The 27,671-nt window shown below is 34.5% G+C and overlaps 1 protein-coding gene across 1 annotated transcript in view; it reads right to left on the bottom strand.

Moving 5' to 3' along the window:
- Window positions 1-27,671, bottom strand: part of LOC124635245 (prolactin-releasing peptide receptor-like) — an 85,296-nt gene that overhangs the window by 27,502 nt on the left and 30,123 nt on the right. Inside the window, exon 2 of the mRNA XM_047171102.1 lies at window positions 22,216-22,252. The gene's annotated coding sequence lies outside the window, so the exon portion shown is untranslated. The remainder of the gene's footprint in view (window positions 1-22,215; window positions 22,253-27,671) is intronic.

Genomic DNA, 27,671 nt, shown 5'->3' with positions numbered 1-27,671 from the left:
AAAATAAATGTTCCCACATTCATGGCTACGATATGATATGGATATGTCAATAACGAATCGATGTTCACGAGTGTTGACATTCGTTCACGTCAAATTGTGTAAACTTCACCGACCACCATGTCTTGATACTAGCACGGAGAAAGAACTGTACTGAAAAGCGTTTGCTGTGTAGAAATACGATGTTGGAGACTCGTAAAAGAATCACAAACAAATGATAGTCGTATAAGGAAAAAGTAGAAGAAAAACAAAAACGTATAGGTACAATAAAAAATACGGCCAATGTGTTTACCGAAAAAGTTTGTGTAAAATATTGTATTTTGGTGCAACGATTCAGGATTTAAAGAAATGCTTGAAACTTTCTCTCATAAGTGCCTATTTCCAGAATATATAAAAATTGCATAGATATAATAGTGCCCAGAAATCAACCATAACTGTATCGACGATGACATAATTCTGTCAGATATCTCCAAAACCAGACACGTCAAAGCTCAATATATGTCAGTTACTCTGTACCTTAATGGACACTTATACCCAACATTAATATCCCACTGTTATTCTTACAACTGACATCAGAAAAGGTTTTTGGCAGTTATTTGACACTTTCAGGTAAAGAAAATAACTTTTCAGGTCAGGGGCGCCAAACAGTTTTCATGCTGTCAAAATAGAGTGGGAAAACAACGTTAGGTGGTTTCAAAAAGTCGAAAATGTTTATGCCATGGAGAACAAAATGACTAGCGGAGGGAGATTTCATAATGCAAAATCACCAAAATGCGGGCGTTCGGGGGACGACGAACGTTACTAGGTACTTCTCTTACACGCCTTGTATGGAACCCACACATTATTTTCAAAATAAAATCACCAATGAATCAAGACCAATAATTTGACAGATTGGTTTTGATTTGACAAGCAACCCTAACGTCACGTTAGTTCTAGTATCTGATCACGCCTACCGTACGTTGCTTGACCAACAAGAAGGCGCCTGACCTACCTTCCTTTTAGCATCTCCGCTAGTCATTTTATTCTGCATGGTTGATACGTTGTCGTTTTGAAGGGTACTCGTTGTATGTAGCTTTTGACGTTCGAAACTTGATAACTCTCTGTACAATGCGTATGAATGAGTATTGATTTTGTTGTCTATAGTTGGACGCAGGCAGGTGTACCAAAATTATATGATGTTTCAGATTGTCATGATTATTCAGTTGTGGTGAATGGTGTTTATTTTATTTGTTTATTGCGTAGTGTAAAGGTTTGCTTATAACTAAACATAGTACACATCACGTTATAAATTGTGATGTTTCTATTTGAAATATGTATTAAATCTTACAATTTAGGTTACCATATAACAAACTAAAAAATTTAATCTTGTGTTGGTAGCCATTAATTGTTAATACTTAAATAATAAAAAATCAATCTTGTGTTTTGTTTGCTCTTGATTGGATTTCCTTTTCTCAAATATTTAAATACTTACATACAAAACTTTTTCCGTATCCTTAAACTACTTAAAATACCAGGCTTGAACAACAACTTTTCTAAAATCGATATTCCACACGTTTCACAATAATAAGGCTGTCACATTTGTACCAAAAAAGCTATTTTTGTATACCTCGATTATATCAAGTCGCTTGAAAACAAGTAAACATAAAAATGTACTATTTATTTTTTATACGCGAACTTTCAAACTATTGTAAACTTTGTGCCAGTTGTTATAAGGTTGAAAGTTAATCAACAATATTTACTCTAAATAAATATAGTTGATCTCGGTTCAAAGATTTCCCGAAACTTGGAATCTAAGCACTAAACTTCTAGAGAAAAATTGTAGTGCCGAGAAAGTTAACCTTACGGATCTAAAGAGGATCTAACATATTATATGGATCTAGAATCTCTGTGTTTATTTTCTGCTTTCTGGTTAAATCCTTTAGCAATTTATATTTATTTAACAGTTTGCGACTTTTTTGTTCTTTCGCTATCTTCAAACTCGATTCATGTAAACCAGTTTAGCTTTAGTGAGCATAATACTTTCGAGTTACAACTTAATCAGGGATCAGTTGTGTGTTGTGTTTTGCTTTAACACGCTAATATCAGGAACTGCTAGTCCGATTAGAAAAAATATTTCAGTGCTAGATAGCTTATTTAACAACATAGGCTATAAACTACATTTTATCTGGATGCGCTGAATGCTTCCAATGGGATGTAGGTGAAACCCTTGTCTACAACAAGAACTACCAACTATATAGAAAGAAATTCCCCTCAAAGCACAATTGAATAGATCAACAAAAACAAAAAAGATAAACCAGTAGATTAATTTAATAACTGTAACACTTGTGACGCAATTCCTAATTTACTTAATGGCCGACGCGACCGTGATGGTCCTATTTAAATTTTAAATTCTCTCCTAACCCTTGCTCTTTTTAGTCATGCCTTAAAAGAAAACAGATGTTGTAAGCTATTACTTGTATCTATAGGAACTTTGTACAATAAAATTATTTCCTTTGCTTTCAGTATATAGGGTGAAAAATAATCAGGTAAATGAAATAAAAATAATTCCTATCAAAAATATTTAAAGCCAACCTTTATTATGACTCGATCATTTTTACAAGAGATTTATAATAACTTATTTAAAACTACCTTACTTCAGCAATTTCAGCTGCATCCCGTGGAAAATAATTCCACATCCAAATACAAAGCTTAGCTTTCCTTGATAGATTAAAAAAATGTTTCAAAACGATTCAGTAGTTTGTGAGATAAACGCGTTCAAACAAATATACCCTTTAGCTTTATAACTAAGTAGGTACCTAATTGAAGAAAGAAAAGTTTGAATACCCAGGGTGCTTAACCACAAGCTGAATAATTTCTTAAGAAGCCAACGATTAAAATTTCTTCGGTATCGATCAATCAGTAGCTCGATTCTGCTTTAACTAAGAGAACTGAACTTTAGCTAAGCGACATACGATTGATATCCAACTGAGATCTAATGACGACTCAATTACGATTGAAGCGTATGGTGCATTCCGCTATTTTTTTCTTTTAAATAAATGGTTTTACCCTTTTCTGTGATTCAATAATGAATCATATTGTCTGCAAATGATTTACGACTACAATATGATTGTGGAGCAGACTACCCTATAGACCAAATGGCAGAACAATATCAAACCAATGACATGTCATTGGAATACGATTGGTCTTATATTAGTAGCAAAATGCCAGACAGGGTTAAAAATGCTATTGAGATTCAATTGTTATCCAATTGTCACACTATTAACTTAGCAGAATCGAGCCCCTGGTCACCGGAATATGTACATAGATGCAATGTAAAATGGAATGGCCATCGGTTTTACATATATTCTCTTCAGCGGTCGAATGATCACGAATGTTGATCTCGTCTAGAAACGTTTTCAATTTATTTGAATTCCTGTATCTGCCTTATAAGAGCTTTAATCATTTTTTTTTTCTTAGATAGATACATTGTACACCAATTAGGTAATTAGGTAAAATTAGGTAGGTACACCAATTTTACATTTTTGATCTTAGATCTGGTTAAAATACATGAAATAATAGAAGGCTTGTTTTTGCGGTTTCGTAACTAGAGAAAATTACAAACCAGACTTTGACTTACCTTCATAATTTTTTACCAAATCTGTTCAGCCGCAAAACAGTAAAAGCTTAACATTCCTACTTATACAGTCAAATTTAGCTTCCAATTAAAGGGAAAGTTACATTTAAACTCAGTTTAAGTCTGCTAAACCAATATTTAACTACATTAAAACCGGTTTGCGAACTAAACTGCATTAGCTAACAGTAATGGCGGTCAAAATTGGCGAACTCAGGAACTTACGAAATTGATGCGGTATAATCTCCAATTTCATAGAACACTATGAGAGTAAAACGGCCACGAACTTTCCCGTACTATACTCATCTTAATGGCTTAGTATTGTGTGGTTGAGTAAATGCTAAGATAAGCATTACCTTTCTTGAAGTATTTTTGTATAGTCTGTGGAAAATGTTGGGCCTTTCAACTATGTTGTTATGTTGTTGTTACAGCCTTTTTATCGTCCCACTGCTGGGCACAGGCCTCCTCTCACATGGAGAAGGATTGAGCATTAATCACCACGCTTGCTCAATGCGGGTTGGTGATTTCAGACTTTTCAACTATAAACCTATTTAATCTGTGCTCACTCTTATCTGTGGAACAGGTAACGATTCCTGTCTTTAAATGTTAATTACAATAAAATCCAAGATTAATAGTATCCAAATATTATTGCATCGACTACTTTTCGTTCCGACTAGGGAACTACTTTTCGTACCCGAATAAAAACTGGCATAATGTCATTTCTCTGGCTCTTTAATACAAATAGTTGTGTACCAAACATTTAAATTAGGTACTTTTGTAGGTATTTGTTACGTATTTCAGAGTTACTTTCGCATCTATAAATTGATAAGAAAAAATAACCTGTTCCGTAAAGTAAAGTAATCTTTATTGCTGTGATTGACTAAATATAGGTACAGTCGACTCTCGTTAATTCGAAACTCGAGGGACTCTAAAAATATTACGAATTATCGAAGTTTTGAAATATTAAATGGTTCGAAATTTGTGAGAGAAAATAAATAGAATTTCGAATTATCAAGGGTTGAGCAATTATTATTTATTAACTGCTATTGTATAACAATGTCAAAAGTTTAAAAATACATTTGTGTACACACATGTATTCATAATATGAATTTCGAAACAACCCCGTCGTCATACTGGTTTCTTCAGAGCAGATTGCTGCTACTCAGAAATACTTCAGAATCTTTCCGCCCCTTTCTCTCTGCTACTTTGAATTGTCGAAGTGTTGGACGACTAGGAATTCGAAATAACGTGTCGTTTTGTTACATAGCAATGATTTTTTCGTTTGAATTACCAAGTGTATAAAAATGTATTGATTTAGTTCGAAATATAAAGAGATTTTCTAGGGAACTCGTGATAACTTTGAATTAAAGAGAGGTTCGAATTTATCGCAGGTTTGAATTAACGAGAGTCGACTGTATTATAAAATAAGTAGCTACAGCACATCAAACAGATCATTTGAGCATACAATAATTTAGGCCCATTCACGCATAACTACAATCTAGGTTAATTAGGTAAGTAAGTATATAATTATCAACCATTAATTATAGCTCTGGTTAGTTACAAGGATTTGTGTGTTTCGGATGGCACATTAAACTGTAAGTCCCGGCTGTCATTGAACATCCTTGGCAGTCGTTACGGGTAGTCAGGAGCCAGTAAATCTGACACCAGTCTACCCAAAGGGGTGTAGCCGGGGTTGAGGAGATCAGATAGGGCAGTCGCTCCTTGTGAAACACTGGTACTGAGCTGAGTTGCATCCAGTTAGACTGGAAGCCGACCCCAGCATAGTTGGGGAAAGGCTCGTGTGATGTTGTTTATCCTGATACTGAAGTGATGTAAAGTTAAGACAAAGTAATGTGAGAGAATCCATAAGAAAGAGATAGCTTTAGCTACGAAAGCTGCCCAGAAAGTGAAAAGATCGTAGCATTGTGCTACGCAGTAAAATACCACTGTCATTATTTCCACATTTCGTGTTCCAAACTTCAGATAAAAACAATATTTTTAAAATACTTATAATTGCTTTGGAACTACTGCTCAATCGAAATCCATTCAATTTTTATTACACTTCACAGATCAAAGCAGAGTTGAATTTAATTAAAATTCTTTAGGTCATTTTAGAAGTCGCACTCCATTCCACAGTCATGTAAAATTCATTTGTTTTTATGAGTGCATAATTCTTAGAACCTTTTTTTTAGAATAGAAATCTTTTTCTTAGAATCTTTGGAACTGTTGAAGTAATTTTAGAATTTTCCTTTGGTCATTGATTTTTTCCACATTCACTCTGAGTCCTGACACTGAGGCCAGACACTTATAAATAGCTACTTCTCAATAAAAAACATATTTTCCTGTACTGCTACTGGGAAAGTACACGAGTTGGCTGGTATGGGAAGAGGACGAAAAATTTTTAGTCCAGCTGCAAAAAAATATAGGCTTGAATTGAATATAAATATTGAAACTGTCATAACTCGCTACATTAGCCATCCATGTCTTCAGTCAAAGAATTATTACCATTTTCGTGACTCAAGTAAACGCAATTTTTCAAATAAAACAACGAGACCACTTCAAGCAATGGCTAGCAATAAATTAAATTCACTGTCACGCAATTTTTCCTTCATAATTTCGTAAACCGTCAAGTGTAACCCAAGCTTTACTTTGCTTCAGAAATAACGATGCAAAAACAAATTATAATTCTGAAAATTTTGATGAAAAAAATCAAGTAATTTAATCATGTTGTATGAAGGTTGTTTGAACCCAATTTCCCTAATAAAATAACAGTATTTTTTTGATAACAGTAACGCAATCTTTGAAGTTTTTTTAAATTTTCTCAACGTGGCAATTTTATGGTTCGGAAGTTGAAACACCTCTTGTTACAGTCGTGTTTTCAAAATAAACTTATTTTGATGAAGTAGATAAGCATAATATAAGTATATACAAAATACTGTACTGATGACACGGACTATCAAGCGCAGCGTCTGTCCACCTTGTTGGTAGTACGTCCACCAACAAGGTGGACAGACGACCTTATAAAGGTTGCCGGAAGGCGCTGGATGCAGGTCGCCTCCAACCGGTATCAACAGTGGACGTCCTATGGCTGAGATGATGATGATGACTGATATTACTACTTCTTCTTCTTCTGCCAGTCTGAAGGAAAACATATTCCTAAATTGGTTACTGAAATCGCTAGTTTTTATCGATTTGAACTCTAGCTTGAAGCTGCCTAAGTTATTTATCAACCAGAATATACATAAAGCTGCTATACAAGTACATATTTATGCTTAATAGGGTTTTAGTTAACCACAAACTGGGTTGGTTCCTTAATGATATCATAAATGCGAAAGTAGCTCTGTAAGTAATGCAATCACGTTAAAGACAGTTTTATATTTAAATCTATAATATGTATGATATTTTGCACACAAAGATAAGTGTAGACGGACATAAGCTACTTTTTATCCAGATGATAGATATACATATTTAACCCAGGACACGAATGACACTGCGGGCGAAAGATTATACTAGATAGGACATTGACAAAAACCCAAACTGACTATATCGTACGTATAAAGATTGGACCAGTTCCAAGAAATCAGATAACTCTGTCAATTCAATAAAGTTTTTTTATCTTAGAAAGTTAGTTTGCCCTGTAAATGGATTCCTATATCCTTGTCTAAAACTTGCTTGTTACGTTGAAGTAAAATATTATGAGATTTTGCCATAAAGGACGGAAAACTTTGTTTTGTAACTCATTTTGGAACATGCCACAGGTAACGAACTTTGTAACATAATTTGTTGTAAAGTAATGAAATAAAATTTTCAACAGTTTGTTTAGCTACTTTTATCATGTTTAAGGAAGGCAAAAATTAGCTGTTATTTTTTATTTATTTTCACTTATAGTTTGTAGGCGCTTCGTTCCTTGTATTTTAATATTACAGTGTTTTACTCACAGAAGTTTGCGATGTTAACGGCTTTGTTCCCAAGAACTTTTGAAACACTCTATCTCATCTTCTAATTAAAAAATCTACAGTACAAACAATAGAATGACATCTTTTACATAACAGACAGATACTACACAAACACTAGGTAGACTTAAAAAAATAAAAGAAGAATAATTTAAAAAGAGACTTCGTACTGGCAGAAAAGTAAAATAAAACCTTAAACATAACTTAACAAAAGTAAAAACAAAAGAGCAACACCTTCCTATTTTAAAATACTAACATTAGTCGGAAAAGAAAGCGATATTTTAAAAAGGAAATTCAAAGTTAGCCAGTTTGAAACTGAGAGAATGTATCCGACCATTTACAACATTCCTAGGTGTTTGCAGAAAACTAATGCTTCCTGCCAAAGATTTATTGCCACACTTTTGTATAGGAACAATTTATTGGAATGTGCATACCTTTGCTTTATTTTATTTATTATTTTCAACAGCTCGAATTTTAACCATTTAAAATATTTATGGAGGGATTTTGGGGAATTCTTACACCGAATTTTACAAAAAAAAAAAACGTTTGGAATTTTGAGATTTTTTAAAAACAAATTGCAATTTATTTAATAAATATTCGTACAGAATGATTGATTAAATTAGTTTTCGAATGATTTGTTTTCGCCATGCTCAAAAATCATGCCCCTTTTATAATATAAATACTTTCCTCATCGCCATTGAAATATAAGAAATAATTATCAATAGTTCAATTTTATAATTTCAAAACCCTTCACTACAAATTCTTCATTGCAAACATTAACATCGGAAATTAGTGCTGCCAGTCACACAAAAGAGCTACATCTTATTATGCTACAAAAAGCACATAAAAGAAACCTCAATGTAGCACTCCCAACTGAATAAAAACCTCTATTTAGACTAGCATCTGAATATAAATAAAAATATCTTCAGACTAGACGTATTCACCTGTCTCCCTAAGGTTTTGTGATAGACATCTTAGGGAGTAAGGTTTCAATTCTAGACTGTTATTTTGTGTAAATAGGTTGTATGGTATCTTAGTAAAGCTTTGTGGATAATTGGTGTCAAAATAGGTATTTATTTGAAAGACTAGTTGTGCCCTGCGGTTTTTTCCGCGTATCAAGAGAATTATTTGCCGCACTGGGATAAAAAGTTGCCTATGTTCCTTCCAAGACTTCAATCTATCTGTGTGTTAGTTTTTAGTACATCTGGCATGAAAGCGTGTCAAGCAGAAAGACAGGGTGCTACTTTTGCATTTACTTTATCAGTACCGGATGTTTGCCACTTTTCGTGTTGGGGTCTGTTTGCAGTAAACCAGAACCAGCTAAGTGTTTATTACATGGCCCGATTTTCTATCTGGCTTCTTAATTTAACGATTACTATGGCAACTCAATACCCCATGGTAAGACTGATTGTCATATTTTACGGCTTTTATCTGCCGATGCATCTTAAAAACTATTTAGTTTTTTTTCAACTATTTTGGTATCGAACCGTAAAAACCGCCAAAGAAAACAATTCAGAATAATGTTAGTGCTAAAGTAGTCAATACATTATAGTTCAGCCATTCAGAGAATGCGTTCCTGACACGTCGCGATTGAACTGACGACGTAACTTTGCAATGGCGTTGCAGTTACGATAAAAATATTTTTGCTGGTTGTTTACCGTTTTAACAATTGAGGAGCATTAAAACAACATTATTATATCAATAATCAATGAATGTAGTTACGTCGTCAGTTCAATCGCGACGTGTCAGGAACGCATTCTCTGAATGGCCGAACTATAGTCAATGTTTCGGACCGCAATTGATGCGGCTAGATCAATCAGGCAATTCGGTCTCTTTGTACTAAATAGACGTTGTTTTTCCATGTTGGCAACGAAAATACTTCGCTACTACTAAAATATAGAAAGACAGGGGATCACTAAGGAAAGTGATGGAATAAAATCTTTTGAATTCATAAAACTGAGTATCATGACCGAATTTGCCATACTTAGTCAAAACTGAGCATATAAGTAGGTACGCGCGTCAAATTCTTTTATCGTGAAGGTGCCACAAAATAAACATTTTTAGAGATCTGCATCGTAATTATTAAAAATTGAGATAAAATAAAAATACCTTTTCGCTTTATCGTTGCATTTTAAAAACTAATAAACACGTTGGTTAGGTCATAAAGAATAGTTAACAAAATACATTAAAATAAGAAATATTCTTTGTCTGTTTTTCTATCCATTCGTTAGTATACAAGGTAAAGGAAATAAATAAGTTTTTCAAATACATAGTATCCGTAGTTTTTATAAACACTGGTACAGAAACCGTTTGAATGCTAAACGATGATTTATTGCAGTTAACGTTTATTTTGTTATTTTTAGTCTACCAGCACACTGCAGACTAAATAATCGGTCGACAGTTGGTCCAATGGTAGGAAAAAATATTTTGTTAAGACACTCGTGTCACAGCCTTTTTATCGTCCCACTGCTGGGCACAGGCCTCCTTTCACACGGAGAAGGATTCACCAATGCTCACCAATCGCTTGCTCAATGCGGGTTGGTGATTTCAGACTTTATATTTAGATTTCCTCAAGTTGTTTTCACCTTTTCATCAGCCACTGATGTCTAAGATATAGGTACTTAGAAAGTACCTACATATAAACTTAGGAAAGTTGCATTGGTACTTGCCTGACCTGGAATCGAGCCCACACGCTCATACATGAGAGGTTGATGCTTTACCCACTGGGCCACCACGACTGTGACGACACTTGTGAGCTCAATCAAAGTTTTTAGTCGATCTGATACCGGTCAAATACCTGATCGTTGTTCTATGCGTACTCCCATACATCTCCGCACTTATCAAGAGCCCGATCAAGCTGTTGGATGACTAAAAGTTTGCAGTGTGCCGGTACTCTTATTAAAACTACTGGAACATTCCACGTTTTGATGGAAACCATTCGTAAAAGTTTTGTTTTTAATATTCTTTTGTTCTTAGAAGTGAGGAAGAATTATGTTCATTCATCGCTGAACGGGAAACCCGTGTCTGCTAACGTGGATAAATAAATATGGTTTGTGAAAGTTTATGTTGAGTTTTTTTTTAATAACGTTGTTGCTAACATCCCCGACGTATGATGCATCCAAGCAGAATTTCATTGAGAAAAATAGCGATTGATTTAGAGCCGATGATTACTGACTGTAGTCAATAAGATTTCTTTTACTAACTTGAACGCACTAATCTGAGTGTGTAATTCGTGGGTTAAGAACTAGAGTAGCGTAAGGGCAAAAATACAAAATATTTTTTTTTTCACCATTTGTTTATTTAATCCCCATATTTTTATGTGCCGAAAAACTGGAACGATGTGTGTGTGTTGATTGCTTAGTACAACAATAACGTTTAAAAAAAAGATATTTGTTTATTGCCAAAATGAAGTATTTCTACTTACAATAATCTTGACATTATTTTCTCAAAAAAATTACGAGCACAACGATCGTAACTCGATTTACAGAGCGAATAAGACACCAAATATGCCTTCAATGTACTTAATCGCTTAAATAACGTATCTTGCCATACGTTATTAACGCAGAAAGTTTGATTATGCAGGCTTAGTTTGTTTCGTGCCAAATAAACGTAAAGTTACTGCTTATGGGTCCATGTTTATTGTTTCGTAAGCTTCCGTAATTTTTCTTCCTGCCAAAAAAACGTAAGGGTGGGATACGCTACTATGGCACTAATTTATGTAACAGCCAAAATGACGTATGTCAACCAGTTTTTGAAAAATAAATTTTATTTAAATGAAACCGTATTTTAATTGACCAAAAAGTTACATTATTCTGTAGCCGATAAATAAAGTTTTATTGTTAGTAAAAATCAGATATCTAACTACTATAGATTTTGCCACAAAAAGGGCTATAACATAACAGTAGGGAGTTGTTTTCGGGCTCTCCCGAGAAGTTGTCATTTTGGCCTTACGCTACTCAAGTTCTTAACCCACGAATTACAAGGCTGATTTGAGAAATTATTTCAGTGAATTCCCATTTATCGAATAATGCTTTAAGCTACCTTTTGTTTGGATTCGCGGTCTAGTTTCTAGGAAGAGGGTTAAGCTGATGAATGAAAATAATTTGAAACTTTGACTATAATTTACACTGATTTTATTAAAAAAATATGTTTTTTATGCTTATGTTTATTATATCTGACACTATTACTCGAATTTAGTGACGTTAAAAGGAAGACTTATCGTAGGGAGACCAAATGTAGGAGAACTTGGTTGGTTGGTTATTTTTTTATCAGTAGGTACAACAGTGAGTAATCAATCAATAACTATGCATAGGATGTTTAGTGATACAAAATAATGTTATCTATTTATCTATATGCAGTACCAGATAGCTAAAGTAGGTAGATAGGAGTAATTATTGTAGTTCGTTAAAAGTAAGCATTATAATATATAGTATTATATTATTTTGATTATTACATGTAGGCTCCTATGTTTGTTTATGAATAAGTTACCGATGTCTTGCTTAAAAAACTTCAAAGAGCTGGCTTGCTCTATGAAGTACCAATTCGAATAGTTTTGATTGAAAATCAATTCCAGTTCAGAATTTCGAATGCACGCGAACGAAAATTAAAGTCGGTAGCCGTCCTACCCCCACGCAGCCTCACAGCCGACTGACTGAACTCAGTAAAGTACTTACTTTCAATGAACTTTCAACTACCTTACTTTTCGCATGGTTGAATTTTGTGAATTGTATGCTGCATTTATTTTGAGTTTCGGATTTATAAATTAATTAGTATTTAAATGTAGCCTTTTTGATGTAAAATGTAGTTAGGTATTCCTTTATTTCGTATCAAAAAGGCTTATTTATCGAAACAGCTGTTAATCAATCAGTCAGTTTCTTATTTGATATGTACAAGTATACAGTTTATATTGATCAAATATTTCTATCACTCTAAGGTTTGCGGAAAAAGAACCAATATCTGGGTTAAGCTCACCTTTATTTTATGAAAAAAATATCAGAATGGAAATAATTATAAATATGTATAAATTAATAAGCCAATTCATACAAACAACAGCTTAGGTAATAATTCAACTTAATTGTCGCCGTCTAAAAGTCTGGTAAGTCAAACCAAAATCACACGTGGATAAACTGCTGACTGGCAGTAAAGCCTTGACACACAGTCGGAAAGGTGAGGCTTACACAAACATAAGATTAGCCGTCACTGTTTACTTACAAAGGTTACGCTTCACGACTTGTTTCACTGTAGCCTATATGTTATTTTGATGTGTCAGTTATATTACTGCCAAGTTTTATCAAAATTTCTTCAGCCATTTATACTTAAAAGAAGTGACAAACATACACACGAACATATGAAACTGAAAAGGTTTCGCCTTTGTTTTAGTGTGATTAGAGTGAAGTATGATGTGATATGAAGCGTGATGTGATGTGATGTAAAGTGTGATAGTGGGATTTTGCGTGTATAATATTTATAAGTCCAAACTCACAACTAGCCTCCATAGTTATAGCATAGGTGTACCATACTAGGTACCTAAGTCAAACAAAAATCACACGTGGATAAACTGCTGACTGGCAGTAAAGCCTTGACACACAGTCGGAAAGGTGAGGCTTACACAAACATAAGCTTAGCCGTCACTGTTTACTTACAAAGGTTACGCTTCACGACTTGTTTCACTGTAGCCTATATGTTATTTTGATGTGTCAGTTATATTACTGCCAAGTTTTATCAAAATTTCTTCAGCCATTTATACTTAAAAGAAGTGACAAACATACACACGAACATATGAAACTGAAAAGGTTTCGCCTTTGTTTTAGTGTGATTAGAGTGAAGTATGATGTGATATGAAGCGTGATGTGATGTGATGTAAAGTGTGATAGTGGGATTTTGCGTGTATAATATTTATAAGTCCAAACTCACAACTAGCCTCCATAGTTATAGCATAGGTGTACCATACTAGGTACCTAAGTCAAACAAAAATCACACGTGGATAAACTGCTGACTGGCAGTAAAGCCTTGACACACAGTCGGAAAGGTGAGGCTTACACAAACATAAGCTTAGCCGTCACTGTTTACTTACAAAGGTTACGCTTCACGACTTGTTTCAGCGGTTAGTCTGTCGTCAAATTGTTCGGGATTTATGTCTAGCTATGTTACTTCAGCCAGTGGTTTCACCCGCTTTTTTACTGAATTATTTTTCGCAACCGGATAAAAAGCCTATACTTTATTATGTTATTGTCAAGGTTCATCAAAACTCATTCAGCCGTTTGAGCGTGGACGTAGCAAAAATAAATACATACTTCGCCTTTTTGTTTCAGTGTGATGTGATAGTGTGATAAGTGTCAAGTATGATGTAATGTTGTGTAAAGTGTGATGTGATATAAAGTGTGATAATTCGATTAAGCGTTAAAATATTAGTAGGATACTACCATAGTAAATTAAGTTTAGACAATAGTCCAGATAACTGGTGTCTGGTCATTTATTTAAGCTTTATTATTATTTTATGCGAGTAGGTACGTGTATTCCGTTTGAAATTGATCACGTTCATATGAAATATTTGATACTATTAGTTCTGGGTATTGTATGACATTATTTTACTGGTTACCTATACACTAAATTAGGCTGATTTGATTCTGAAAATTCTTTCTTTGATTTGATATATCAAACCAAATGTCATGGACTACATATACGACTCGCTCCCACTCAAAAATAATATTATTCAAATATAAGCTTTTAGTAGTGTTCTTAAAATGTACTATGCATTGACCACAACAACAACAAAAAAAAAAATAGTAACATTCCTCGTCCCCCGAACACCCGCATTTTGTCGCGCTACTTTCTTACGCGGTGTCCTGCGTGAGCGACGAACGCGACGCGACGCGACGCAACACGACGCGACGTAATGCGATGCGATGCTATACGCGACAAATGTCCTACGTGATTTTGGTCATTACTTCTCAAATCATGGAGAAGTTCAGTACAATTTTGCTTGAAAGTTCATATTTAAAGTACAGACAGCAACATTTATGTTTTTTGTCCCACAACAATCTTGATTCACGCACTGTGGCGATCAACGCTTCTGAATAGTTCGTGGTGTCGCATCTGGTCGGGCGCAAAACAAGTATGCGTTACGTCGCGTCTCGCCGCATACTGTCACATAGGCCGCATGTAGGGAATGCAGTTGAGTTGATCGCGTTCGTCGCGTTCGCAGCGTCGCGTTCGTCGCTCACGCAGGACACCGCGTTAGGAGATTTTGCGTCATGACATCTCCGCTAGTCATTTTGTTTTCCCTGATTTTCAGTAACCATTTCGGAATTAATTTCACTTCATTAACAACTCGGTGTTCCGAATATTGAATTTCACTACAATAACAATAAATAGTACTGCATTAATTGGCACTTGAAAACTAAAATCATTAGTCCCCAGGCCGGCGAACAAATATTTTTTTGATACATATACATTTAAGACTTTGTGAGTGCCCTCCTTACGATGAGTCCGACAAACTTTTCGAATGCGCAAATTTTGGTGCCGCTGCGTTTTTTAATGCTTGACTCCTGAAATTGTCGATATGACGTCACTATGGCTCTTCGTACATACACGTTTCATCTTTTGAGAATCGTTTAATAAAGTTAACTAGAGAATGGTGGTCAACTTGTCCGATAAAGATCGTGCTGCGTTTGGAGTGTCCACCATCCTGAAAATGTCGATATGACGTCACTATGACTCTTCGTACATACCTTTTTCATTTTTTGAGATTCGTTTAATAAAGTTAACTAGAGAATGGTGGTCAACTTGTCCGATAAAGATCGTGCTGCGTTTGGAGTGTCCACCATCCTGAAAATGTCGGTATGACGTCACTACGACTCTTCGTACATACCTGTTTCATTTTTTGAGATTTGTTTAATAAAGTTAACTGGAAAATTGTGGTAAGCTTGTCCGACAAAGATCATGCTGCATATGGAGTGTCCACCGTCCGGAAAATATAGATATATTTTAAGATTTGGTATAAAGTACTGACAATTGGTGTGAAGTATGTTAATAGTAAATGTTGCATTTAGAAAGTCGTTTCGAATGATATATGTATCATTACTACAGGAGGGATTTATTAATTTGAAAACACCTATCGATAAAATAATCTTATATAAGCTCTAGCTTCTGAAATACTAACAATTCGCCGAAGTTTTTTTAATATGAAATGTTGCATTTAAAAACGTCTTTTGAATTATGTATAACTCATTACTAGAGATGGGATTTATTTAATTGAAAACATCTATCAATAATTATAATTTTAAATAAGCTCTAGCTTCTAAACTACTAACAATTTGTCGGAAGTATGTTAACACGAAATGTTTCATTTGGAAAGGTTTTTCAAATAATATACAATTTGTTACTAAAGAAGTAATGGATTAGCTTGACAGAACCTACCGCTAATATATTCTTAGAAAAGCTCTAGCTTTTAAAGTACTAACAATTTGTCGGAGTTATGCTAATAGAACCTTGCGCTTAAAAAGATCTTTTGATTGAAATATGGCTCATAACTTCAAGTGAGATGTTATTCCTTAACACAATGTAAAGTATCAATAATATGCCTTAGGTCAGTTATGTCTTCCAAAATACTAAGAATCGGTAAGTGGTATGTTAAGACGGAATATAGCGCTTAAAAAGATCATTCGATTGACATATGGTTCATACCTAGAGGTGGGACATTATTCCCTAACATAGTAAAACCTATCGATAATACGCCTTATTTGGGCTATATCTTCTAAAATACTAAGAATTGATAAGTGGTATGTTGAGACAAAATGTTGCACTTAAAAAGACCTTTTGATTGATATATAGTTAATTAATAGATGTGGGATATTATTCCTTAACATAATATAAACTATCAACAATACGTCTTAGTCAGGCTACTTTTTCTAAAATAGTAATTAAAATTGGTAAGTAGTATGCCAATTTAATATACTTAAATAATGCACGTGAATATTTAAGTCAGAAATTGTCAAAAAGAATAAACTTCTTCCAATTGTAATATTTTTTTCTCATTTTCTTGTCGAACTGACTATTTGCCTCACTACATTTGTCGGACAAGTCGATATTTGCAATAAGAATAGTATTATCTATCATTGTTGTATTTGACCGACATGTATGTATGGGGAGACACAGTGACGTCATATCGACATGTTTCGGACGGTGGACACTCCAAACGCAGCATGATCTTTATCGGACAAGTTGACCACAATTTTCTAGTTAACTTTATTAAACAAACCTCAAAAAATGAAACGTGTATGTACGAAGAGTCGTAGTGACGTCATACCGACATTTTCGGGATGGTGGACACTCCGAACGCAGCACGATCTTTATCGGACAAGTTGACCACCATTCTCTAGTAACCTTTAATAAACGAATCTAAAAAAATGAAACGTGTATGTACGAAGAGCCATAGTGACATCATATCGACAATTTCAGGAGTCAAGCATTAAAAAACGCGGCGTCACCAAAATTTGCGCATTCGAAAAGTTTGTCGGACTCATCGTAAGGAAGGCACTCACAAAGTCTTAAATGTATATGTATCAAAAAAAAAATTTGTTCGCCGGCCTGGGGACTACATCTAATATGAACAAAAAAAATAAAACGATTGGAATACTGGCCACTCAAACTGCCTATATAAACTTTTTACCAAACAAACTCATTCTTTAGCCAACACAATATTTATTATTATTATTGCGTCCCTAATAAGGCCCTTTGCAAACATTTATGAGTTAACTTTTGTAATCAATACACAATATGTGCTAATACACCAGGAAAAACATACTTAATGCTCAGTTCACGATCACTCGACTCGAGTACGAGAGGCGGCCATCTTGACCAAATGTAATTGAGCGGGAAATTGGCGCGAATGTTTTTCAATTGTTTTTTCTCGTGGTTCCTCTTTAGAGAAAATGGGTTGTTTTTCTTGTATCTAAACAATATTCAGGTGGGGTAAGATTTATTACTATTTGATCGGTTTACATTTTTTTTATTTGACTAGTCTTTGCAACAAGTGCGACGGGCATTTTTAAAAGTAATCAATTGATTATGCACCTATGAATAAATATGAACTTATGATATCCGTTCATACATAACATATTGGCAAAGGGAATGTAATTAGAATTTTAAAGACAAGATTTTAAGATTTATTTATTCCGATATAAAAGTTTAATGGGCTTTAAAATCAGTTTTACTACCGACATTATCTTGCATATGGCGGCAAGCCACAGAGTCATGGTTAAAACTCGTATAGATAGTCAAGGAAACCTGTGGCATTTACTTACATAACGTTTTAAATATTTGCTTATTTATTTTTCATATTAAACTAGCTTTTGCCCGCGGCTTCGCTCCCGTCAACTGACTTCTCTACTTTACCCTATTTTTTTTCATAAGAACCTTCTCCTGACAATAACAAACACAACAAAAAAAGAATTAGCCAAATTGGTCCAGGCGTTGTTGAGTTATGCGCTTACCAACACATTTTGCTATTCATTTTTATATTATAGATTGAAGATTTAATGAGGAAAAAATATTGCAATAGTAATTGAAAATTGAGACTAAAAGCTCTTTTCAAGTTTAACTAAGACATCATTCGAATGTGTTAGAAATACTATGTGTTTACTTATACATAAATAATTAACATATATAAAAGTAAAAGACATTTTTGTTAACTCATATTCATCTATGTTTTCAAAAGCAATATTTCAAACTACGTGGTAACATTGTACTAAGAATTTCTAGACAACGATAACTTTTTGTTTTTCCTTTAAAGATATAGAGCGTATGTTTAGAAAACTAACTTTATCAGACAATTTATGACTTCTAAGATACTTAGCTATATATCAGAACTAACTTTTTATTGACATTTTTATCTTTGAAGTTTGCTAGCGCATATAAGTTATTATACATTAAAATGTACTGTACTGTACTGGCTTGAAAATGAAGAGTACTTTCAATTCATCTATGATAGTAATTTTCTATTGTAAAATAACACTGTGTCACGTCTTGTTGACAGAAAATATTAGAAAAATATATTCTGTTTAAAATTCTCACCTGAAGTTTTTCCAAGATATTTTTTGAAGAAAAATAAATATGAAGAAAAAGTAAGATTCGTTAACATAGGCGTGTAAACAACGTGACGGGACTCGGCAATATGATGCCGAACGTGACAAGATAAGTTAGTTGTCGGACTATTACAGTAGATATGTTGGCCTTTGAGTATGAATAATGCAATTTTCGCCGTAAGGTATTGTCATGATATAAAATCCATCTTCATCCACTACATCGCGCCAAAAAGGCGTGTGTAAAACTCTTGATAATGGAACTAAACTGTCTCAAACAAGAGATGTTTCACTTTATGATCGATCAACCTATGTGGCAGTTATTTACCCACGAGTTCACTAAATAAAGCGCAGTATTTGATTGTAAAACAAATAAACTAAAATAAAAACGTGGGGCCCATTAACTATTGCTGTAGTACTTTCTTCTAGAGGTATAATAGGTGTGGATTGCATCGACTTACTATAATCGTAACTGGAGATTTTGACAATCAATAATCAGCCGTAGCGGCTTCACCAGCGAACGCCGAGCTCATGATCTACCAAAGTATAAAGATATGCTTTGCCATAGGTAGGATTTCACAGGGGCCCCACGTTTTTATTTTAGTTTAATATGACCGGGACCACCTACGTAGGTTGACAGGTAAGTAACTATTTTTTTATTTTCTAGTTTTCAGTGCACATAAGATAAAACCGTTTAACTTAAAAGTTTTTTTACCGATTTTTTATTTTCTAGTTTTTAGTATTTAATGAAAATGCGTACCGAATATTCCTCATTCTATCTAATTCATTTAGTGTATCATTATTACACGGTCTCTTACCTGACAATTTATTACAATCTAATTCCTCAATACATAGCCCTTCCAGATACTTTTTTTTTTAACAACCCCAAAAATCATCACATGACCTCTCCTGCTGTGGGTCAGCAGCGGTGAGGGAGTGTCAGACTCTTGACTAGAAACCGTTTTGTTCCGTCGTAGGCCTTTTATGTACCAGGGCCGCGGTAACTCTTTCGAACAATCTCGCAGCCCAGGCAGGCCTTGGCCCTGTTGGGCCCCGCTGGAGTTACTGACAGTTTTCTACTTGTGAAGCCCTTTCATTTGATACCCGTATTGGTGGGATTGATAAAAAATTGTTATCAGCCATTTGGTAGCGGCGGCCATCTTAGATTTCAATTTTGCATAGTAAATTGTATTCTACTAGTTGAGACCTTTCATTTGATACCCATGTTGATGAGATTGATAAAACCTACGTTATCCGCCATTTTATAGCGGCCGCCATCTTGGATTTAATTTTTTATAGTATATTGTATTCTGTTTGTTGAGCCCTTTCATTTGATACCCATATTGATGGGATTGATAAAACCTACGTTATCCGCCATCTTAGATTTCAATTTTGCATAGTAAATTGTATTCTACTTGTTGAGACCTTTCATTTGATACCCATGTTGATGGGATTTATAAAACTTAAGTTATCCGCCATTTTGTAGAGGCCGCCATCTTGGATTTTAATTTTATATAGTACATTGTATTCTACTGGTTGAGAACTTTCATTTGATACCCATATTGATGGGATTGATAAAACCTACGTTATCCGCCATTTTGTAGCGGCCGCCATCTTGGATTTCATTTTTTATAGTAAATTGTATTCTACTTGTTGAGTCCTTTCATTTGATACCCATGTTGATGGGATTTATAAAACCTAAGTTATCCGCCATTTTGTAGAGGCCGCCATCTTGGATTTTAATTTTATATAGTACATTGTATTCTACTGGTTGAGAACTTTCATTTGATACCATATTGATGGGATTGATAAAACCTACGTTATCCGCCATTTTGTAGCGGCCGCCATCTTGGATTTCAATTTTTTATAGTATATTGTATTCTGCTTGTTGAGCCCTTTCATTTGATACCCATATTGATGGGATTGATAAAATCTACGTTATCCGCCATTTTGTGCCGGCGGCCATATTGGATTTACAATGTTATTGATATTACTATATTGTATTGTCATCGGAATTAAAGGTGTATACAAAATTTCAGATTAATCGGTTGACAGGAAGAGGGTGAAATTTGAATTACTAAATTTGACCCAAGAATGAATAAATAAAACAAACGGGGTAAGCTAAATAAAACCGTTTAAAAAGGAGCTGGCGCTGCAACACTTAAAAAATAGACAAGATTGCTACAGACCAAAAGTGCAAGCCAATTTTTTAACAGTAACCAACAAAGCAGACAGCCTCTAATATTCCAAAAACAAATGTCCATACCACGTTACAAGTAGTATATTCATACTCTAAGAGTTGAGTGGACCGTATCAATTAGGTTTGGCCTCTACTCCACTATTTCATTGCGGTCCATGCTTTGAACCCGAATTATGGTCCAATTGGACCCTGATTGGACCTGCGCCGGTTATGCTTTGGGGAATAGTTATATCAGTGTTCGATTCAAGCTGTTTATCCTTTGTCTTCAGGGGGGTAGTTTCGTCATATACGATGATTTACGGTGCCTGTTTCTCAATGGCATTTTGAATTTATAGGGGTCCTTTCTATGGTAAAATTTTTATGGTCATTTGTTTGATTGATAAATATAGTTTATTGTTATTATAATGGGCATGAAATAAGTAATCTCTGGGTGTACTGAATCGATTTTGAAATAACATTTTACCAATATAAAGCCACGTGCAATTTGAGACTATGTGTTATGCGGGATCAGGTGAAATCGTTGAATCAATTATTTTTAATTTATCTCCAATCCGATTTAATGTTTATGTATTTTGTTTACTTGTGGGTTTTATTATTGAACATTTATTTATGTTTTATTTTGTTATTGAGAATTATTGAGCACATTCCCGCAACAACGATTCATATGTTACCACTAACCAGAATCTATTTAAAGTTTCGAATACGAGGTTCAGGTTATTTACCAAATCCATTCAGATGAATTATGAATACAGTTCAATGATAACAACTGAATTTAATTTACCCACAGTGCAATTTCCCGAAATATTATGTCGCATAATCTATCTTTGATAACGGGTGGTCAGCTGTCCTGACAATTGGTATATTTGTGCAATTTAAGCATTGTGATACTCACAAACTTAAGAGTAAATTGCATACTACAAGCTTTTAGTGGGCCGATAGTTTCTTCGGGCTCATAAATCAATTTGGAAATGAATGGTAGTACGCATATAACGCGAATAAATGCTATGATTTGATTAGAAAGATCAGGTATATACCCGGTATCAGACCCACTAAAAACTGTGATTGGAATGAAATATGAAGATTTTTTCTTTAAAAAAAAATTTGGGTTACCCATCGGGCCAACAGTTTATTCCTCAGTGTGTGAGACTCTAAGCATTACTAAAAAACTTAAGAAATAATCGAGAACAAAACTTAGGTTATTTATTACAGCCGAAAACGAATCGTAATAGAAACAGGCGTTTATCGAGAAAATCTATCATGTGAGAGTAATATTTATTGGGCAAACTGTTTTCTTTTTGATTGTACGTGACGGCGGTCAGCCGTAACTAAATGATACGAGTTTTATTCTTTTGGAAAATAGTTTTTGGAACTTACGTTTGGTAGGCGGTCACTGGTGGTGCTGTTTCGATATCTGGAAAAAGAGGGTAACATTAGTTATGTATTGAGGGGTCAATAAAACATATTACATCTAGACGTATGCAGGGTTACTTTAGGTACACCCTGACCAGCTCGTTAGTGACATACCCTTGGTCAACGCGGGTACCAGGACGTACGGCGTAGCGGAGGTGATGATGAGAGCACCAGGGACGGTGACAACTGAGAAGACTGTCTACCCACTCCTCACGTAGACCCAGGGTAGTGTCACTCAAATCAATCAAAAATCATTTATTCAAACTTGGCTGCAGGAGAGCACTTTTTGAACGTCAGAAATTTACAATAGACAGCCCCCAAAACGTGCACCCAAAACGCCCTCTTCACCACTTCCTATGTGTTTTTGCTGGGAAGAAGAAGTGGCGCAACAAACTCCCAAGCAACACATGTCTGTCTGTAGGTTAGAAGAACCTTAAACATTGTTTGATGTATACATTTGTATACAATGCACTGACTAGCTGGCCAGGCTATTATTCTATGCAGGTATATCCAGAAGCAGTTGATAGAAAGGCCCAAGAGCAACATATAAAGCGGTCCTTCTGTATGGGCAAAGCGGCCCTTATGTTAGGTTTTCTTAATTATTAGGTACTCTTGGGCCTTTCTAACAGCTCATTCCAGATATAAACTTATGTCGAAATACAATTGACCTTGTATATTTGCATTAATATTTTATTTTGCGTTTTTCGTTTGCAAGCAATTGCAAAGGATAGGTAGGCTAAAATAAAATGTAATACTAGAGGTAATTGTTTAACAAAATTAATTCCGTCATTTGTCCTATTAATTGACATCAATGTTCATCGGGTCTGATTTCCTGCATAACATACGGTACCTGTAGTGTACCTTAGTATATGATTTATACCATATAATGTGGTTTTAATATGAATGAAAATTTTGTGTGTTAGTTTGTAAAATGAGGTTATATATGTTAGTAATAAAGACGAAAAACATGTAGGTATCTGTACAGGTTCTTTGAAAATGTTTTATGTTAAAAGTTATAATCGCAAGTAAATTACCAACTATACCTAATACTTGAGATATTTTACTTATTTGGAGTGCCTATCTAAAGTGTTCAAATCTTAATAAAAATTAAGTAACAAGGTAGAGATCTTTGTTTTTAAGAAACCTGTAAAAAAATAATTTTGCTTTGTTTCTGTATAATTTTGAAAATTTATCCTGATACAATAAGCTCAGTATAAAGATCGGTAAAGATTTGAAAAGATTCAGGAATAGGGAAGGACCTATTTCTATATAGACTAGTCACATAATGACGTACCATTTGACCCGCTTCTCGGGTCACCGACTAAATTGTGTCGTAAATGTAGTACAACCGATTTGGCCATCTTGACCAAGGGTGACTACACACGTGACTCGCGGACAAGGGTTGAATTTACCTATAATTAAATCCTACTATCCTACTAATATAATGAACGCGACACTTTGTATGTGTGTTTGTTCCTCTATCGCGCAAAAGTCACTGGATGGGTTTGATATTTACAATACGTATAAAAAACTAACCTAGTAAAAAAAAAACAAAAACTTTGGGTTTGATGCAGGTAACTTATTTATATGAATCACTTATAATTCTATTTTGTATCCTTATGCGGATTGCGGATGAGTTGAAACCGTAGACAGAAGGTAGCACTTTTACTTTAGAGGTATTTTTATTCATGTCACAATAATACAAAGCGCTTAAAAGAAAACATCTGTTTTGGATTAAAAACTAACAAAATACATACACTCAAACTAAAATTATTACAGTCACCCGTTAAAGCAAGCAAACTCGTATCACTTCATTTCTGAAGAAAGAAAAGCACACCCACTTCGCATATTTATTATTGTCCCCTGTACGTCGGTGTCGCTAGGCACCAAATTCGATTACAAAATACGCGCCTACCATATGACACATTAAGCAATTATTTCCTAGAAGGCACCTCCCATATATTGGTACGTATAGTAACGGCCTAATGGCTCGCTAATGAGCTTGTAACGAAGCTACCGTGTGTATAATGTTGTCTAATAAAGATGATTCTGAGTTTTTTTTTTACAAGTATAAATTATATTACCTAGGCGTATTTGTTCTAGTAAGTTAGGTATTTTATGGCTTACCTTGCAGATTTTATTCTTTTCAATAAACAAAACTTTGTCTCATCTCTGTTGCAAAAAAGACAAGGCAAACAAACAACAGATTCGATTATATTCAAAAATAATAATTATCATCATTATCTTTGAATTTCCATTAAAGATATATTAATAACAATCCAGAAACTAATCACATAATTGGCTTATGTTAATAAGCAGATAAACTAAAACCACCAATTACTGAACAATAACACTATCACTCTTCAATCCTCACCTATTTACCAAAGTTTGAATACCTCCAAATAGTAAACTATTGCTCCAATTCTAGACTAATAGCAATACGATACCCTATTAATTTGATTGTAATAGACATACGTACTGACTGAATGGGTCGTTAGAGTACCTCACTAGGTCTATTTCGAACTATCTATTTTAAGGCCCACAATAGCGAAAACGAACGTTCAATAGGTCTCAGGATGGGACCAATGACGGTAAATGATGGCAATTAGTTCCAACCACTCAATCTTTAGGAAAATCTTTTCTTTCGTGGTGGCCTAGTGGGCAAAGAACCAACCTCTCGAGTATGAGGGCGCGGGTTCGATTCCAGGTCAGGCAAGTACCAATGCAACTTTTCTAAGTTTGGATGTACTTTCTAAGTATATCTTAGACACCAATGACTGTGTTTCGGATGGCACGTTAAACTGTAGGTCCCGGCTGTCATTGAACATCCTTGGCAGTCGTTACGGGTAGTCAGAAGCCAGTAAGTCTGACACCAGTCTAACCAAGGGGTATTGGGTTGCCCAGGTAACTGGGTTGAGGAGGTCAAGCAGGGCAGTCGCTCCTTGTAAAGCACTGGTACTCAGCTACATCCGGTTAGACTGGAAGCCGACCCCAACATAGTTGGGAAAAAAGGCTCGGAGGATGATGACTCAATCTTTAGGAACATTTCAATCTATAGGTACCTTCTTATGTAACATACCGACAAACATACCTACATGTACGTACTCTAGTACAGATCTATCAGTCTTGACGATAGTCAGATTTTTTGTTTGATCTAAAGCAGTCGTTGGCAAAAGTATGGTTTTAAATGGGCACAACAATGCTGATGTCGTACTGAATAAACTCAACGATACTAATGTTTCCTAGGTTCCCGTGGAAACTTTCGTGCAACCGGATAATATTGTATACTAGATATATACATTGAAAAAAAAAAAAGAATAATATTGTAGCCTCCTTTAATAAATGGGTATGTAACACTGAAATAATTGTTCTAATCAAACTGATATTACGCGTTCAAATAAACAAACCTTTTTGCTGTATAATATTAGTATTCTAAAGCTTTTTGCTTTCAACCTCAACAGCATTCGAGAAATTGTTTTAACCAGAAAAATAATGGGTAAAAATAAGGTAAGTAGAACATAGTTCAGAAACAAAGAATAATTACATTCAAATTAAATTAAAATGCAATAGCACGTCAGTAGAATAAAGCTTCACCGTCTATATAATAACTAATGATCTGTCAAAACAAAGAAGCATGATCATATTTCATCTCTTTCATCGTGCAATTTCTCGCTGTATAGCAACAAATCTTGAAACAAAAACCGGCCAAGTGCGAGTCGGACTCGCGCACGAAGGGTTCCGTACCATTATTTATGAAACGGACAAAAAAAAAACACGTTTGTTGTATGGCAGCTCCCAAAAATATTTATTCAATTCTAGTTTTCAGTATTTGTTGTTAAGTATAGGAGCAACAAAATACATCATCTGCGAAAAATTCACGCTCTCGAACTATCACGGTTCATGAGATACAGCCTGGTGACAGACGGACGGACGGACGGACGGATAGACGGACAGAGGAGCGAAAACAATAGGGTCCCGTTTTACCCTTTGGGTACGGAACCCTAAAAATACGAGAACTGGGTTATTTTAAGCCGTGTAATCATTAGTGGGGTACAACATACTGTAACGTGCAATCAAACAGGGTCGTTATGTAGGAATATGTGGAAATATTTTCTACTGGTTTATAGGTGGTGAACTCGCAACGTGCTCTCAAACTATGCATATCTATATGTAGATGCTATGTGTTGGTGTAACTATAGCATATAATGGTTACAGGCCTAGAAGAAAACCAGTGTCAGGCTTAATAATGAACTAAGTTGGCACAATCGCCTACTGTTTATCATTCCTTGTAATGTTTGTCTTCTGATGTTATCAAATTAATGTTTCTTCTTTTTATTTATTTTTTCTAGTTAAATTTAATTTGTAGTTGAAACCCCAAAGTTATGTAAAACAACATGCAACGTTTGCATCTACAGTTCATTATATAATAACTATTCGATTTTAGAATCCGTCGAATTCTCTAATTGAATTTACTGGCTCCATTTGAGGCAGCACGTCCGATCGTCAATTTGTTTACTAAACTAGAGCACAGGTTCGTGAACTGGCATTATGAGATTTTGTACTCAAATGGGGACGGCAGATCTTATACGTGGCCTCGTTTGAGAACACCTACATTAAAGTACAAAGGATTTTCCTTATCCCACATAATTGGTAATAAACGACAAAGGTTTCGCGAAAAGGCTGCAAATCATGTGCTTATTTTCTTCATTTTGTTAATGTATTTATGTTCCATTTTCGTGGGAACACGAGTAGCGCTCACGTTTCAGCACATGTGAACAAAGAACAGTAAGTATAAGTAATTGTTGTTTTGCTAATAATTTTTGGAGTTCCCCTTAGAACTATTTAAGTAAATTAATAAGTAGCTATACTAAACATGCATAATATGGAAAAAAGGTAGTAGTAAAAAAACCCTGAGTAGGTCTGACTTATTTCACCTTTAAATGTTTGTTTGAAACTAGCACCAGTCCATTAATTAAATTAATTGAGTAATTTTAGTAAAACCGTTGCTAATTTATTGTTTTTAATGGCATCATTACAAGCACTTTGTAGCCTGAAATGTTTAAGGAAGATTTATGTGTTTACGGGAGAAATAGCATAGTTGTAGAATATAAATAATTATTTAATTTGCTTCAAATAATGTATCATTTGATTCCTTAACAAATAATATTATATTTGATATATTTGTATATCAGAAAATATAAAGAAAGCAACAATTACCTACGCTGAAAAATTTCGAAGGTGTCAGTACGGGTTTTTGCCATTTGGACATTCTACAGAACATAAAACGATAACATTATTAACTTTTCGAGCAATTCTATTTTTGTCTATTTTAAAATTATTTACATAACCAAAATTAATAATGAATTTAAACCTTTAAAAGCACACTAACATCAAAAGCCGTCACTATGTCACACTAAATT

The sequence above is a fragment of the Helicoverpa zea genome, chromosome 12 (genome assembly GCF_022581195.2).
Source record: "Helicoverpa zea isolate HzStark_Cry1AcR chromosome 12, ilHelZeax1.1, whole genome shotgun sequence".
Lineage (NCBI taxonomy): Eukaryota > Metazoa > Arthropoda > Insecta > Lepidoptera > Noctuidae > Helicoverpa > Helicoverpa zea.
The sequence above is the reverse complement of the archived record's forward strand: the minus strand, read 5'-3'. Positions and strand labels throughout refer to the sequence as shown.